At 41.4% G+C, this 9,796-nt stretch overlaps 1 non-coding gene across 1 annotated transcript; it reads left to right on the forward strand.

Moving 5' to 3' along the window:
- The first annotated feature begins 747 nt into the window (after positions 1-747).
- Positions 748-854, forward strand: LOC130466504 (small nucleolar RNA R71). Its single transcript, XR_008926727.1, has one exon. It is a non-coding gene; the product is annotated as a small nucleolar RNA R71 (small nucleolar RNA).
- Positions 855-9,796: the final 8,942 nt, after the last annotated feature.

Consider the following 9,796-nt stretch of genomic DNA (forward strand, 5'->3'; position numbering starts at 1 on the left):
GCGGTAGCCATTTGTGCCAACTGTTTATCCATGATCTTGTTATGAGCAGTGAGGGCATCGATTTTGGCATCCTTTTCGCTTAGAGATCTCTGCAATTCCAACATCATATTCCTCATCTCTACAAGCATGGGATCAGGTTGTGTGGGTTGAGGTTGTGGTGGTAAGCCAGGTGATCCACTAGGTTGCGAGTTGTAGTTGCTCCGCGGTTGGTAGGGTTGTTGTGGTGGTGGAGGGTGTTGAATCTGGTGGGGGTTCTGAACATTAGTACTCCTATATGATAATAGGGGGTTGTTTTTATACCCCTCATTGTATGAGTTGGAATACGGATTGTTCTGCTTGTAGGACTGGAATGCATTGCATTGTTCGATGGAGCTTCGGCATACCTGTGCATAATGGCCCTGCATCCCACAACTATTACAGACATTAGCAGATTGGGCACTTATTGCAGCGACACTAGCATGTTGGGTGGATTGGGAAGATGCGATCTGTATATTGTCGAGCTTGTGATGTAGGGCAGTTAGCTGAGCAGTAAGCTGTTCAATAGAATTCATCTCATGCTTAACACCTCGGTCGGCAAAACCTCTAGGATTCCCATATTGGGCACTATGGATGGCCATCTCCTCAATCACCTCCAAAGCTCTAGGCACCTCCAGTTGCATGAATCTTCCACTGGCAGCTGAATCCAAAAGACACCTAGATTCATTACCCAGACCATTGTAGAACTGCTGAACCAGGAACCAGTCATCTAAACCATGGTGTGGGCACTCCCTTTGCAAGTCCTTGAATCTCTCCCAAACTTCGAACAAACTCTCATCTACTTGTTGAGAGATACCTAATATCTGACCCCTCAGACGAGCTGTCTTCTCAGGTGGGAAATATTTAACATAGAAAGCAAGGGCCAAAGAATTCCAATCGGTGATTTTCATAGCTGCGCGGTTGAGACTGTTAATCCATAGCTTGGCCTTCCCACTCAATGAAAATGGAAAGAGTATCTCCATAGTCTGCTCCGGTGTTAAATTCTTCTGCTTAATGGTGGCACAATACTGAATGAAAGACTGAATGTGGAGATTGGGGTCTTCACCCTTTTCCCCACCGAATTGGTGTCTCTCGATCATGTTTATCAGCCGGGGTTCAATCTTGAAATTCTCGACCGCAATGGAAGGCATGATTGCCTTGGGAAGCATAGACAGACTTGGTTTAGAATAGTCTGTAAGCCTTGGCACAAGTGGGGGTGGTGGTGCTTGGTCACCCATCTCTGAATCTGTATGGAATAGATTGCTAATCAGATAGTCGGATTCAGAGTCAGAATAGTCTCTCAACTGTTCAACGAATCTACGCCGTCTACGAAAGGTCCGTTCAGGTTCAGGATCGAACGAAGTTAGATCGCTGGTATGGACAGTCCTGGGCATAAACAAGCAAGAACTAGAAAACAGTCGTGAGATCCGGTCTCAAGGAACGGGAGTCCCTTGAGAAGTGACAAACAATAATCCAGAAAAACAATTAATAACAGAAAATAAAACCGTTTCCCCGGCAACGGCGCCAAAATTTGACAGGCTAAATCGCACTCCTATCAAAGATAAACCTAACGTTCACCAACTAAAAATATAGTAAGGGAAGCAGGGATCGTATCCACAGGGAAACAATGTTCTTTCTACTATTAATTAACTAATCTAGACTACTGGTAACAAAGAATTGGATTGGTTTGTATATTAAGCTAAGGCAAATAATCAAACTGGAATATAACAATATTAAGGGAATCTAGGGCAGCGGTTCACCATAAATGCAGACCGGGATTGGACAACGGACAATAACAATTAATTAACAATCATAACTAGGAAAACATGCATCTCTCGAATCTTATGAATTCCTTAGGATATAACAACTAGCGGGCTCTCGCTACGTACTAGAAATAATTCCTATCTAATAGCCACAGACCAAAAACATCAGATTTATACCTCTCGGCGCATAATCTAAGGTTAATCAAACTCAAATCAAAATAGTCCGGCCGAACAGAATTGACGAGCAATAATAATAAGCTATAGAAATTATAATCAATCAATCAAATAATCAAGTCCACATATAATCCCAATCATGCATTCATGGATCTCCTAAACCCTAGAAATTAAACTACTCACTCATGATAACTAATAACAAAGCGATTAACATAATGGAAAACATGATCAATGCAATAGAATAAATTAAAGTAAGAAACAATACCGACTTGAAGAACAATGGAAATTGAAAGCTTGCGTTTTTATATAAATCGAACTAAGTGTTTGAATTGATGTAGAGAGAAAAATAAAACTTAGAAAAATAAACTAAGGGTTTTGTGCTGGAAAAATAAGATGTCCGTCAAAAATAAAACAAGTTTGCTTATATAGTTTTGCCAAAATAAGGCCTAAAAACGGAATTAAAAACGCGAAAAACTGCTGGAGGTTGGCGTCGCCCGATCGGGCGACGCTTCGCCCGATCGGGCGAATCACTCGATAGTCGGCCCGATCGGGCCAAAATCCGCCCGATCGGGCGGATTGCGAAATCTCCACAAAGCCTCCAGATTGACCGCCCGATCCGCATCGGGCGAGCTGCGCCCGATCGGGCGCGCGTTGATGAACTTGGCTTGCTTATAATTCCGCCCGATGGTTGCATTTCGCCCTCAGCTTCCAGGGCGATTTGCAATCTTCAATGTATTTCGCCCGTATCATCAAGTCTAACTCCCGGGGCTCAACCATAAGCATCTAAGGCTCCCGAAAGTCGACGATGGAGGTCCCGAACTTCTCGGACTCATATAGTGGCCTTGATCAACAATGAAACGGGTCTAAAACGACCAATTTCTCATAATCAAACCTGAAACTCAAGGCACACTCAATAACACACATTAGTACTAGAAACGGCTCCTAAGAGCACGTTTGATACATAAAAGTACTAAGGGACGGGGGTAAAAAACTCTATATAAAACGCATATATCACTTGACCAACTAGAATCGCCCTTAAGGTTCTAAGAATTTTCGGCTAATAGGCTACAAGTGTTTGGCTGATTTTGTTCCAAAAATCTTACCTTTGAATACTTCAATCCTCGATCTAAATATGTGACCCTAGGCACCTATTTATAGAGTTTATGGAAAGGAATTATAATCCTATTAGAATACAAATCTATTTAATAATAATCCTACTAGGACTCTAATTAAACAAACTTTATCTATTAGGATTATATTTAATCATATTACGAATCCCGGTAGCCTTAGGATTCCGAGTAACACACACGAGTGACAATGCACCGCACGCAGGCCTTACGGCCCACGCACAATGCACGGCCCAGCTCGCTGCTGCGCGCGCCCAAGGCCTTGGTTGGGCCTGGCCTTCTCGCTGGGCCTGGTCTTGGCTTTGGCGTGTGTTTGCGCTTTGGCTTGCTGGGCGATGGCCCGGCTTCGTGCTGGGCCTTCGTCTGGCAGGCCTCGTCCGATGCTAATTCATACGATACGCTTCCGATTAAATTCTCGATTCCGGAATTCATTTCCGATATGAACAATATTTAATATTTCCGATTCCGGAATTAATTTCCGTTTCGAACAAATATTTAATATTTCCGTTTCCGGAATTATTTTTCGATTTCGATAATATTTCCGATTCTGACAATATTTCCGTTTCTGGCAATATTTCTGATTCCGGCAATATTTCCATTTCCAATAATATTTTCCGATACGTACCATGTTTCCGTTTCCGGCAACATCTACGACTTGGATAATATTTATATTTCCGATAGGATCCATATTTCCGTTTCCAGCAATATCATCGTTTCCGGAGTATTCACTTGCTTGCCTTTGACAATCTCAGCTCCCACTGAAACCAAGATCCGTCGATTCCGAATATCCATAGATAGAGTATTTAATGCCATTAAATACTTGATCCGTTTACGTACTATTTGCGTGACCCTACGGGTTCAGTCAAGAGTAAGCTGTGGATTAATATCATTAATTCCACTTGAACTGAAGCGGCCTCTGTTAGGTTATGATACATATGACAATTCATAAATCATGCGGAAAAACCATAAAGCCAGGAAAATATATTATTTACACATAATCATTTAGCATAGTTTAGATGCATACTCTTTGTTGCGTGCCTTCCCTAGCTGCGCCCGAACCGAACAAGAACAAGTCTTTAGGACTCCAAGTGTCGTTCCTCCGTAGATAGTCCACAGCACGTCCGGATCCGCCTTAAGATTGACCAACTAGAATCGCCCTTAAGGTACTATTATTTTCGGCACTTTATAGGCAATTGTGTAATTGAATTTTGCTCTCAAAAACTCACTTTGAATACTTGAATAATCTCTGTAAATATGTGACCCTAGGCACCTATTTATAGAGTTATGGAAAAGGATTTGGAATCCTATTAGGATACTAATTTATTTAATTATAATCCTACTAGGACTCTAATTAAATAAACTAAATCTTTTAGGATTGGATTTAATCATATGACAAATCCCGGTAGCTTCAGAATTCGAGTAGCACACAAACACACACGCACGCACAGCAGCCCACGAGGGGCGCCATGCGCGCGCGCGCAGCCCATGAGCTCGCAGCCCACTGCCGCAAGCCCACACGCTGCCGCAGCCTTGGCGCGCGCTGGGCCTACCTTGCGGTGGGCCTGGCGCAGCCTTGGCTGGTGCGTTTGTGGCGCGCTGGCTTGCTGGGCGATGGCCTGGCTTCGTGCTGGGCCTTCGTCTGGCAGGCCTCGTCCGATGCTAATTCGTACGATACGCTTCCGATTAATTTCCCGATTCCGGAATTCATTTCCGATACGAACAATATTCAATATTTCCGATTCCGGAATCAATTTCCGTTTCGATCAAATATTTAATATTTCCGTTTCCGGAATTATTTTCCGATTCCGATAATATATCCGATTCTGACAATATTTCCGTTTCCGGGAATATTTCCGATTCCGGCAATATTTCCATTTCCGATAATATTTTCCGATACGTACCATGTTTCCGTTTCCGGCAACATCTACGACTTGGTTAATATTTATATTTCCGATACGATCCATATTTCCGTTTCCGGCAATATCATCGTTTCCGGAGTATTCATTTCTTGCCTGTGACGATCTCAGCTCCCACTGAAACTAAGATCCGTCGATTCCGAATATTCATAGATGGAGTATTTAATGCCATTAAATACTTGATCCGTTTATGTACTATTTGTGTGACCCTACGGGTTCAGTCAAGAGTAAGCTGTGGATTAATATCATTAATTCCACTTGAACTGAAGCGGCCTCTAGCTAGGCATTCAGCTCACTTGATCTCACTGAATTATTAACTTGTTAATTAATACTGAACCGCATTTATTAGACTTAACATTGAATGCATACTTGGACCAAGGGCATTATTTCCTTCAGTCTCCCACTTGTCCTTAGGGACAAGTGTGCATTTCCTAATTCCTTTGTCGCTCGATGCTTGCTCTTGAACATAAGGTAAGAGTTGTCATCCTTATTATGTCCAGAGGTGTTTCTCGGTTTCAGAGTTCAACTGATCAAATAAACAGATAATCATAGCCTATGATTCATCCGAGCACGACCATGCATTTCACAGTTTCTAGCTCTCCGAGTGGCCTTGTACAACTTTTAAGCATCTCATCCCGATTTATGGGAGGACAATCCCAATCTTGCGATCTTGAGATTAGACTTCGTTTGATAGGTGATTACCTGAGCGTTGCCTTTATAGCCTCCTTTAACGGTGCGACGGTTGGTCAACGTCAAAGCAACCAGTTCTCAAACAAGTAATCTCAAATCACTCAGGTATTGAGGATTTAGTGTCTAATAATTTTAATGAAATTTACTTATGACAGATTTTCATCTCTTACAGTAAAGTTTCATAGGTCTTGTCCGATACTAGTCTTCCCAAAGTAAGTATCTATGCAAATGATTATGACATTGCCATGTCCACATAGTTCAAGAAACAGAACTACTAGTCATCTTGCATTCTAATCGTCTAACGTTTTCTATGCGTCCAATTTTATAGAAAACTCCGACTAGGGACCATTTTCAACCTTTGACATTCAAGTTCACTTGATAGACATTTCTTAGTCACAGGACTGGTCCTGACAGTCTATCTTGAATATATCGTCAAATTGAAGGGACTCATGATTTAATAAACCACAAATTAAATGGAAAAATGAATTCTTTTCATTTATTGTGAATGATTAACCAATAATGTTTTACAAAGATTTAAACTCTAAAACTTTAAAACATTAAACAGGGTCATCAAAGACATTCTCCAATATTCTTGATTCCCATAGCTGCAGTGTGCGAGTTGTGCTTCGCCTGCGGCAGAGGTTTAGTCAATGGATCTGATATGTTGTCATCAGTTCCAATCTTGTTTATCTAGACTTCTTTTCTTTCAACGAACTCTCGTAGAAGGTGAAATCTACGAAGTACATGCTTGACTCTCTGGTGGTGTCTAGGCTCCTTTGCCTGTGCAATAGCTCCGTTATTATCACAATACAGGGCTATTGGTCCTTTAATGGAGGGGACTACACCAAGTTCACCTATGAACTTCCTTAGCCATATAGCTTCTTTTGCTGCTTCATGTGCAGCAATGTACTCCGCTTCAGTTGTAGAATCCGCAATGGTGCTTTGCTTAGCACTTTTCCAGCTTACTGCTCCTCCGTTGAGGCAGAAGACAAACCCAGACTGTGATCTGAAATCATCTTTGTCGGTTTGGAAACTTGCGTCCGTATAGCCTTTAACAATTAATTCATCATCTCCACCATAGACCAGGAAGTCATCTTTGTGCCTTTTCAGGTACTTCAGAATATTCTTGGCAGCAGTCCAATGTGCCTCTTCTGGGTCTGACTGGTATCTGCTCGTAGCACTGAGTGCGTACGCAACATCCGGGCGTGTACATATCATAGCATACATTTTTGAACCAATCAATGATGCATATGGAATCCCATTCATTCGTCTACGCTCATCAAGTGTTTTTGGGCACTGATTCTTGCTTAGAGTCATTCCATGAGACATGGGTAGGTAGCCTCGCTTGGAGTCCGCCATCTTGAATCTATCAAGCACCTTATTGATATAAGTGCTTTGACTAAGTCCAATCATCCTTTTAGATCTATCTCTGTAAATCTTGATGCCCAATATGTACTGTGCTTCTCCTAGATCTTTCATCGAAAAACATTTCCCCAGCCAAATCTTGACAGAGTTCAACATAGGAATGTCATTTCCGATAAGTAATATGTCATCGACATATAATACTAGGAAAGCAATTTTGCTCCCACTGACCTTCTTGTATACACAAGATTCGTCTGCGTTCTTGATGAAACTAAAGTCACTGACTGCTTCATCAAAACGTATATTCCAGCTCCTGGATGCCTGCTTCAATCCGTAGATTGACTTCTTTAGCTTGCATACCTTTTTAGCATTCTTTGGATCCTCAAAACCTTCAGGCTGTGTCATAAACACAGTTTTTGTTAAAATGCCGTTTAAGAAAGCAGTTTTGACATCCATCTGCCATATTTCGTAATCGTAATATGCAGTGATTGCTAACATTATCCGAATAGACTTTAGCATTGCAACTGGTGAAAAGGTTTCATCGTAATCCACACCGTGGACTTGCTTGTAACCTTTTGCAACCAATCTAGCTTTGAAAACTTCAAGTTTCCCATCTTTGTCCTTTTTCAGTTTGAAAACCCATTTGCTTCCAATGGCTTGGTAGCCATCTGGCAAATCGACCAAATCCCATACTTGGTTTTCAGACATGGAGTCTAATTCAGATTGCATGGCTTCTTGCCATTGCTTGGAGCTAGGGCTCGTCATAGCTTGTTTGTAAGTCGCAGGTTCATCACTTTTAAGTAATAGAACGTCATAGCTCTCGTTCGTCAAAATACCTAAGTACCTTTCCGGTTGAGATCTATATCTTTGCGATCTACGCGGGGTAACATTTCTAGTTTGACCATGATTCTCACCAGATTCTTCTAAAGATCTATGAGTTTCATCCTGAATGTCATCTTGAGCATTCTCTAGAGTTTGTTGTTCGACTCGAATTTCTTCGAGGTCTATTTTTCTCCCACTTGTCATTTTGGAAATGTGATCTTTCTCCATAAAGACACCATCTCGAGCAACAAACACCTTGTTCTCAGATGTATTGTAGAAGTAATACCCCTTTGTTTCCTTTGGATAGCCCACAAGGATACATTTGTCAGATTTTGGATGAAGTTTGTCTGAAATTAATCGTTTGATGTATACTTCACATCCCCAAATCTTAAGAAAAGACACATTTGGAGGCTTTCCAAACCATAATTCGTATGGAGTCTTTTCGACAGCTTTAGACGGAGCTCTATTTATAGTGAGTGCAGCTGTATTTAGTGCATGTCCCCAAAATTCTAATGGAAGTTTGGCCTGACCCATCATTGACCTGACCATGTCTAGCAAGGTTCTGTTCCTCCGTTCCGACACACCGTTCCATTGTGGTGTTCCAGGAGGAGTCAATTCTGATAGAATTCCACATTCTTTCAGATGTTCATCAAATTCATAGCTCAGATATTCACCGCCTCTATTAGACCGCAGTGCCTTAATCTTCTTGCCTAATTGATTCTCTACTTCACTCTGAAATTCCTTGAATTTGTCAAAGGATTCAGACTTATGCTTCATTAGGTAGACATAACCATATCTACTGAAGTCATCAGTGAAAGTGATAAAGTAGCTGAAACCACCTCTAGCATTTGTACTCATTGGTCCACATACATCTGTATGGATTAAACCCAATAGTTCATTTGCTCTTTCTCCTACTTTAGAGAAAGGTTGCTTTGTCATTTTGCCAAGTAAACATGATTCGCATTTACCATAATCCTCTAAGTCAAATGGTTCTAGAATTCCTTCCTTTTGAAGTCTTTCTAAGCGTTTCAAGTTTATATGGCCTAATCGACAATGCCACAGATAGGTGAGATCTGAATCATCCTTTTTGGCCTTTTTGATATTTATGTTATATACTTGTTTGTCGTGATCTAATTAATAAAGTCCATTGACTAATCTAGCAGATCCATAAAACATCTCTTTAAAATAAAACGAACAACTATTGTCTTTTATTAGGAAAATCCCTTAGCATCTAAGCAAGAAACTGAAATGATGTTTTTAGTAAGACTTGGAACATGGAAACATTCTTCCAGTTCCAAAACTAGCCCGGAGGGCAACGACAAATAATAAGTTCCTACAGCTAATGCAGCAATCCGTGCTCCATTTCCCACTCGTAGGTCGACTTCACCTTTGCTTAACTTTCTACTTCTTCTTAGTCCCTGTGGATTGGAACATAAGTGTGAGCCACAACCTGTATCTAATACCCAAGAAGTTGAATTAGCAAGTATACAGTCTATAACGAAAATACCTGAAGATGGAACGACTGTTCCGTTCTTCTGATCTTCCTTTAGCTTCAAGCAATCTCTCTTCCAATGCCCCTTCTTCTTGCAGTAGAAGCATTCGGATTCAGAAGTGGGTTGACTGACCTTCCTCTTTACAGATTTGGCGCCAGTTTGCTTAGTTGGGATGGCCTTGTTGCCACCTTTCTTAGCATTCCTCTTCTTTCCAGATTTCTTGAACTTGCCCCCACGCACCATAAGCACATCCTGCTTATCACTTTTGAGCGTCTTATCAGCGGTCTTCAGTATACCGTGAAGCTCAGTGAGCGTTTTGTCCATACTATTCATACTGTAGTTCAGTTTGAACTGATCATACCCGCTATGAAGAGAATGGAGGATGGTGTCTATAGCCATTTCCTGAGAAAATTCCTGATCCAGCCGACTCATAT

The sequence above is a fragment of the Spinacia oleracea genome, chromosome 1 (genome assembly GCF_020520425.1).
Source record: "Spinacia oleracea cultivar Varoflay chromosome 1, BTI_SOV_V1, whole genome shotgun sequence".
Classification (NCBI taxonomy): domain Eukaryota; kingdom Viridiplantae; phylum Streptophyta; class Magnoliopsida; order Caryophyllales; family Amaranthaceae; genus Spinacia; species Spinacia oleracea.